Source organism: Caretta caretta, chromosome 12 (assembly GCF_965140235.1).
Source record: "Caretta caretta isolate rCarCar2 chromosome 12, rCarCar1.hap1, whole genome shotgun sequence".
In the NCBI taxonomy this organism is placed as follows: domain Eukaryota; kingdom Metazoa; phylum Chordata; order Testudines; family Cheloniidae; genus Caretta; species Caretta caretta.
This window is the reverse complement of record NC_134217.1, coordinates 33,845,506-33,851,547: the sequence shown is the minus strand read 5'-3', so window position 1 is coordinate 33,851,547 and position 6,042 is coordinate 33,845,506. Positions and strand designations below refer to the sequence as shown.

The following is a 6,042-nucleotide window of genomic DNA, read 5'->3' as shown; positions in this document are numbered from 1 at the left end:
CTAAAATTTTGCTTGGGCTTCAGGATTCTTGAACTGATGACATTCTGTTGCTTTCACATAATCTTGTCTGAAAGTTCCTTTGATTGAATAATTAGTTGAGGCATGCATATAATAAAAAGAGCATAAAACTTTACACAGAGGCTTCTCTGCACAGAGAATGTATGCAGAGAGGACACCTTCTGTGTCCTTCATTCCAAGGCAGAATAGCTGCATGTGATTGGGAGAAAAACAAAACCAGCTCTATAGTGAGATATCTCTGAGTCCTGGAGTGTACTCTGCATTGTGTGTGTTTGTGTGGAAGGTTTTGAAGGTGAAGTGACTTGAATTTCAACAGCTTCACAGAAAACTTACATTCTGTTATTGCAGGATTATAAGAAAATGTGCATAACCCCGCAACAATTATTAGCAGTGTGTAAGCTTTAAAGGTTGGTGCCCTACTGGCCAGAAGTTTGATTGAACCGCTTTTGATGGTGACTAAATGAACTATTCAAATGCAACTTTAAAAATAGCTGCTGAGGTTAGGGCAACCTCCTTATTCACGCCGCTATCTCGGAGCGTCAACGGTATTGTAGAATCAGCAAAATATAAGTGCCTAGTAGGAGTGCAGAAGTGCCTAGATGCTTGTGAAAATCCCAGTAGGTATCTCTCTGATGCCTATCTGCATCTTTAAGTACCTAGATATCTTTAAAAATCTGATCCTAGGCTTCTAAGTCATCTAGGTGTGTTACAAAATTTTGCTATACGTAGTTCATTACTATAACTAGACCACTATGGAGGCTTAAGTGTAGATGTGAAATGTTCATGATGCAAATCTACATTTAATCAAGCATTCTTGCCTTTGTTACAAACTCAAAAATAGACCCATTGTTGTGGATAGTTTTGTTAAGCTGCAGTTTTTAAAGCATAAATGGACCTGTTTCTCAATCAAAAAGGACCCCTTTCTGATTGAAGATGTAATTTGGATTTTAGAATGAGCATTTTTGGTTTGGAAGTAGCCATTTTCTCAAGCTTGCGAATAAAGCGAAGTTTGGAGGAGGGAGGTACATAGAACAGCAGAATTGTTTGTGCAAATGGTGTGAAATGAATAATGTGTGAATTTGGCACAACTCTGACCAAGAATGAGACCAAGGAAAAACGTGATGGTTGCAGTCTTTACAGCAGCTGGCATTCATGTGCTCATTGAGAGTTCATACCAGTAAGAATAGTTTAAACTTTGTCTTCAGACATCTAGAACTATTTGTCCTGTCCTCTTTGAGAGTGACCTTTTAGGTCCAGATTCACTATCTGTCTAATACTGCATTGTGCGAGGAAAGCACATATCATTAGCCATCATTGCTCTTCCTGAAGTGTCATATGAGGCACGCTGGCTGAGAGGAGCCAGAGAAGAAATTCAGGAAAACTACAAAATGAGTTAGCAAGTCATCGGTTTCTTCTCCTGCTTGGTGGTGGTAACAAGGAAACTGAGGCAGGTAGCTAGCTTATTTTTTATTCACCCTCTGTTTGGATGCACTTGTGAGTCAATGCATCCAGCATTGTTGAGAATGGATTAACAGCTTATCTAGCATGCTGTGAATAATTAAATTGTACATATCGGGATCCAATAAAATACTAGAAAATAGGGCAGTGTTTTTATCTCCCCCACACCCCGCTTCCTCCCCTCTCCCCGCTCCCCAGAGGCTTTAAAACTTGGTGGTTTCCTTTTATATTTGCTAGCCGTTGCCTACACAGTTAGATGAAATGAAACTTGCAAGAGAAAATAACTCAAAGATGATTAACTTCAGTGATTTGTCTGAAATAATAATGCAACAATTGAGCTAGTTCTCTCTTTCCTCTCTTTGGTGCCAGTTGGGTTGAAATTTTTACCACTGCTGTTGCCAATGTTTGAAATAGATGAGGATTACACAATTTCCCTTCCCTTCACTTCCCCCATCTTGTCTCTCTTGATATAATTGATGCTAGACTTTGAAAGCCATAGGGGCAGAGTCTAGCTGAAGTGAGTGCTCATCCTGTATCTTACCTCCACTGATCCATGAGCTGATTAAACTTTGTTCCTTGTTGTTTTTTAATTGCTTTTTCCAATGGTGAAATGAAGTTTGAACTGGTTTTCTCCTATTACTTGTAATTGTTTCTGAAAGACACTCCGTATACACTTTGTTAATGGATGGTATTTTCCTTTGAGCTTTGGATATATGTAATGGTTAGTTAGGCTGAGATTATTCAGAGCCATCTATCGGATTTGAACACCCAGCTCCCATTAATTTTACAATTATTCAGATCTCAGCCTGAAAGCAAAGTTTCCTTGTCTTCCTGTAAATCAAGATACCATGCTTTCCTAATTCCAGATACATTTTGCACGTGTTGGAATGTGGTTTTAGCAGTGTTGGTGCCACATGACGTGACAATAGGCTGCAGCTAAAATGCTGCACAATAGTTTGGAGTCTCATTAAACTAGCCTGAAAGAGAGATGGTCCACTTTAACTTAACATGTATTGCAGGGGAAAGGTGTCGGCTGAATTGCCCATTAGATGTATTTTGACAGGTTTCAGAGTAGCAGCTGTGTTAGTCTGTATTCGCAAAAAGAAAAGGAGTACTTGTGGCACCTTAGAGACTAACAAATTTATTTGAGCGTAAGCTTTCGTGAGCTACAGCTCCCTGTGGATGTAAGATCCCATGTTTATCAGCATAACAGGAGTATAAATCTCTCCTATGGCAGCCTGCCGGATCCTTTTAGGAATTAGTATTCCTTTCCTTTTCCTGTGGGAAGGCACCTATCACAAGGCCTCCCTAATGGTATGAGACTGGTTTGGTGACTCTTATAGTTTCTTTATATTTAATACCATTCTTATCTTAGGCCTAGTTATCTGTCTTTGGAGAGTTTTGGGGTACACACAGCTAAATAACTACTGTATTTATCAACTCAGAGAATTTGCCACGCTGAAAAACTGATCTTTGGGCAGGTGTAAATCAGCAGAGCTCCATTTGCCCTGACACTGTAAAGCCAGGACCTAGTAATAATTGTCAAGTCTGGGGAAAAATCTCTGTGGGAGAATTGTTATAAATGACCGTGCAGAGGATGGAAGAGTTGAGGACTGACCCATGTGGAGCTCTGCAGGGAATAGGCCTTTAGTAGACAGCAGGAGCAGTTAGGTGGCAGCAGAATTAGAGGCACCTCTGGAGGGACACAGGAGGATGGAATAACCAGGATGTCAAAGGCTACATTGAAGCCAACCGGAGAAAGAGAGAGAAGGAGCTATTATCAGCATAAAGGAGGCAGTGGTCTGCTACGTAGAAAAGAGGGGTTTCTGTGCTATGGACTGTGAGCACCAGATGAAAATTCCTCCCAGCTAAAGAGAAAGGGCTGAGTTTTACTTGAAACACTTGGTACTTATCTGATATTTAGGGTATAAAAACTTAATTACAATTGATACTTGCAAAGACTGTTGTTTTTCATTTATTTATTTTAATGTACTTTTGTATTTCATAAGAGTTTTGCATAAATCATGTTTGAACAAGGAGGCTATCCGCTGAAAAGAAAATATCTTGATTATCTTCTTTAACCTGCTATTGTTAAAAGCAGCATGTAAGATTATCATCAGGAAAAATGACTGGAGAGAGAATTATTTTTCTCAGTGATCTACTCTCTTAACTTTGTTTTGACACTGTTTCACCTGCACAGTGAGTTTCTCTGTTTTTGTGGGTCATTCACATAGCAACAAGACAGAGAGAAACATTTTTAGAATAGGAAACTGCAATTGCAAAACCACAGATATTAGAAGAGGGGACTCATTAGTTAGACAAGGAGTTTCTTTAAATAGACTTGATTCAGTTGGATGCTTTTTATGCTCATCCCCTTGATAACGTTCCCAGTTGTATCTGTCATTAAGGAATTTCAGTTTGTGGTCATGTTGAATGGAAGTAGGCACAATAGAGAAGCAAGTTTGGGCACCATATTACAATTCATCCTTTATACAGGATGTGAATTAGTACCACTACAAAAGCATCATAAGAAAAATATGGACATAATAAAAATAATTAATGGGTGGTTCATTGTAGTAATCACAGAGAGACCAATTGGATAATACTTTGCACTTGTAGCACCTTTGGTCTCAGGACCTTAAAGTGCCCAACAAACATGAACGAATTATTCCTCCTAACACATCCTGGAGGTGGGGAAGTATATTATCCCCGTTTTACAAATGGGGAAATGGAGTTGAGTTCTTGGTACTTCTAAATCCACATTTCAGACCTAAATAACTGGTCTGATCTTCAGGTGTCTAAATTTAAGCAGCCAAGTTTGGAAATTTCAGCCAATGTGATTTCCCTAGTGGTCACAGAGCATATATATGTCAGTAGCACAGAAACCCCAGTACTCCTCTCCCAGTTGTGTTCTTAAGCCACTAGAAAACTTTTCTCCTTGGACCACATGTCCTCCCAGATCTTCATCCAGCCTCAAACCAGTCTCTAGAATTTGTGCCCACAAAAGTGTGTGTGGGCTCCATTTATTCTCTCAGTGGTAACTAATCAACATGGGACTCTGAAGTGCCTGTTTTTCTGAACTTAAGTTCTCATTTTAACCTGGTATTAATGTATTTTAGGTCATTTATTGAATGTCATATTAGATTGTGAAAGATGCTGCAATTGCATAGAATTATTGTATGTTTTATATACTACACTAAATCACGTACAATCCTTTGAGGTTAATTGGGACAAATTTTCTCTCTAACGTTACTCTGAATTTATCTTTCAGTGTCTCCTCCACCTCTTTGTCTTTAAGAGTCATGAATTCTACCAGATCTGTGTTGTCCTTGTAGTTGTAAGTTGTCTCAATGATTGTCCATCCAATTAAAGCTTGAAACCCATCAGTGGTCTGCAGGCTACAGATTGACTTCTTTGTAAACAGGGAATCTGGAGATGTCTGAAGGTATGTACATTGGAACTGGAAATCTTTGATTATTCATGGCTCAAGACTGAACAAGTAAATTTTCCTGCACTCACTTCTTTCCAGAAGATCAGAATTAGAGAAGCTTTGGTTGGGAACACATTGTTTCCTTCTTATTTTCTCAGAGTACCAGGTCCCATTGTTTTCTGTGAAGCAAAAGATGCCAGGAGTCTGAGGCTGGTCTTTCCCAGAAATAAGTTCTATTGGTTGCCACATTTGATAGGACATACCAAAGCCTCCATCCAGGATGTAGGCTCTGTCATCAATATCCACCTTTGGCAGAAGGTGGGTCATGTGGGAAGCATATGTGTTTTGGTGTGGGTTGTGTGTGTGTGTGTGTATGTGTATATATATATATATATGCTCCTAAAAAAGTCGTGTCATATCCCAGTGTTTTCAGCACCCAGCATAAAAGTTGGTTGTGTTCCATGCACCGTCCTCCACGCTTCTTCCTCACAATTTTGTTGTAAACCTGGTCTAAATCCAAGATAATGGTTTCACCGCAATGGATGCTGAGATTTTCAAATGGAGCAGTTCAGATGTGGTACTGGAAGATTGCAGTTAAGGTTTCCAAATCATGTTTTTCATGGGAGCCTTTGTATCCAATTCTTGCTAAATATTCTTTGATGTACATACTGCCTGTAAAGGAAGTAACATTAACAAAAAAGTTAATTATTTATGACCGTGTGAAGGGATTTCTTGTTGATTCCGGCTAGCACAGATGCAGTGATCTACTGAGCCCCTACTGGAATAGTACTGAATACTGAGTAGTATTGGGAAAAAAACCCCATTCTTGGAGTAGAGAAATGCAGGAGTAACGTTAGGGCATAGATGTTGGGATCTGGGTTTTTGGTCCAGGACCATCTCTTGTCAAGGATGGACACAATAGAGCAATGCCCCCCTCATGTGCCCATATGTATGTAAGGGAGATTTTTGGTATCTACATTAGGTTAGTGTGATAGCAGGACTCAGTCAAAATAGGACAAAATTAGGAAACGTTAACAGGTTTTTGAAGAAGACAGCTCTCATGTCCATATTCTCATCTGAAGAAATGATGAAGGAAGCAGTGTTATCTAGTGGTCAGAGCAGGCACGTGGGAGTCA

At 39.5% G+C, this 6,042-nt stretch overlaps 1 pseudogene; it reads right to left on the bottom strand.

Annotated features, from left to right (window-relative positions):
- Positions 1-1,649: 1,649 nt before the first annotated feature.
- Positions 1,650-5,575, bottom strand: LOC125620892 (arylamine N-acetyltransferase, pineal gland isozyme NAT-10-like; annotated as a pseudogene).
- Positions 5,576-6,042: the final 467 nt, after the last annotated feature.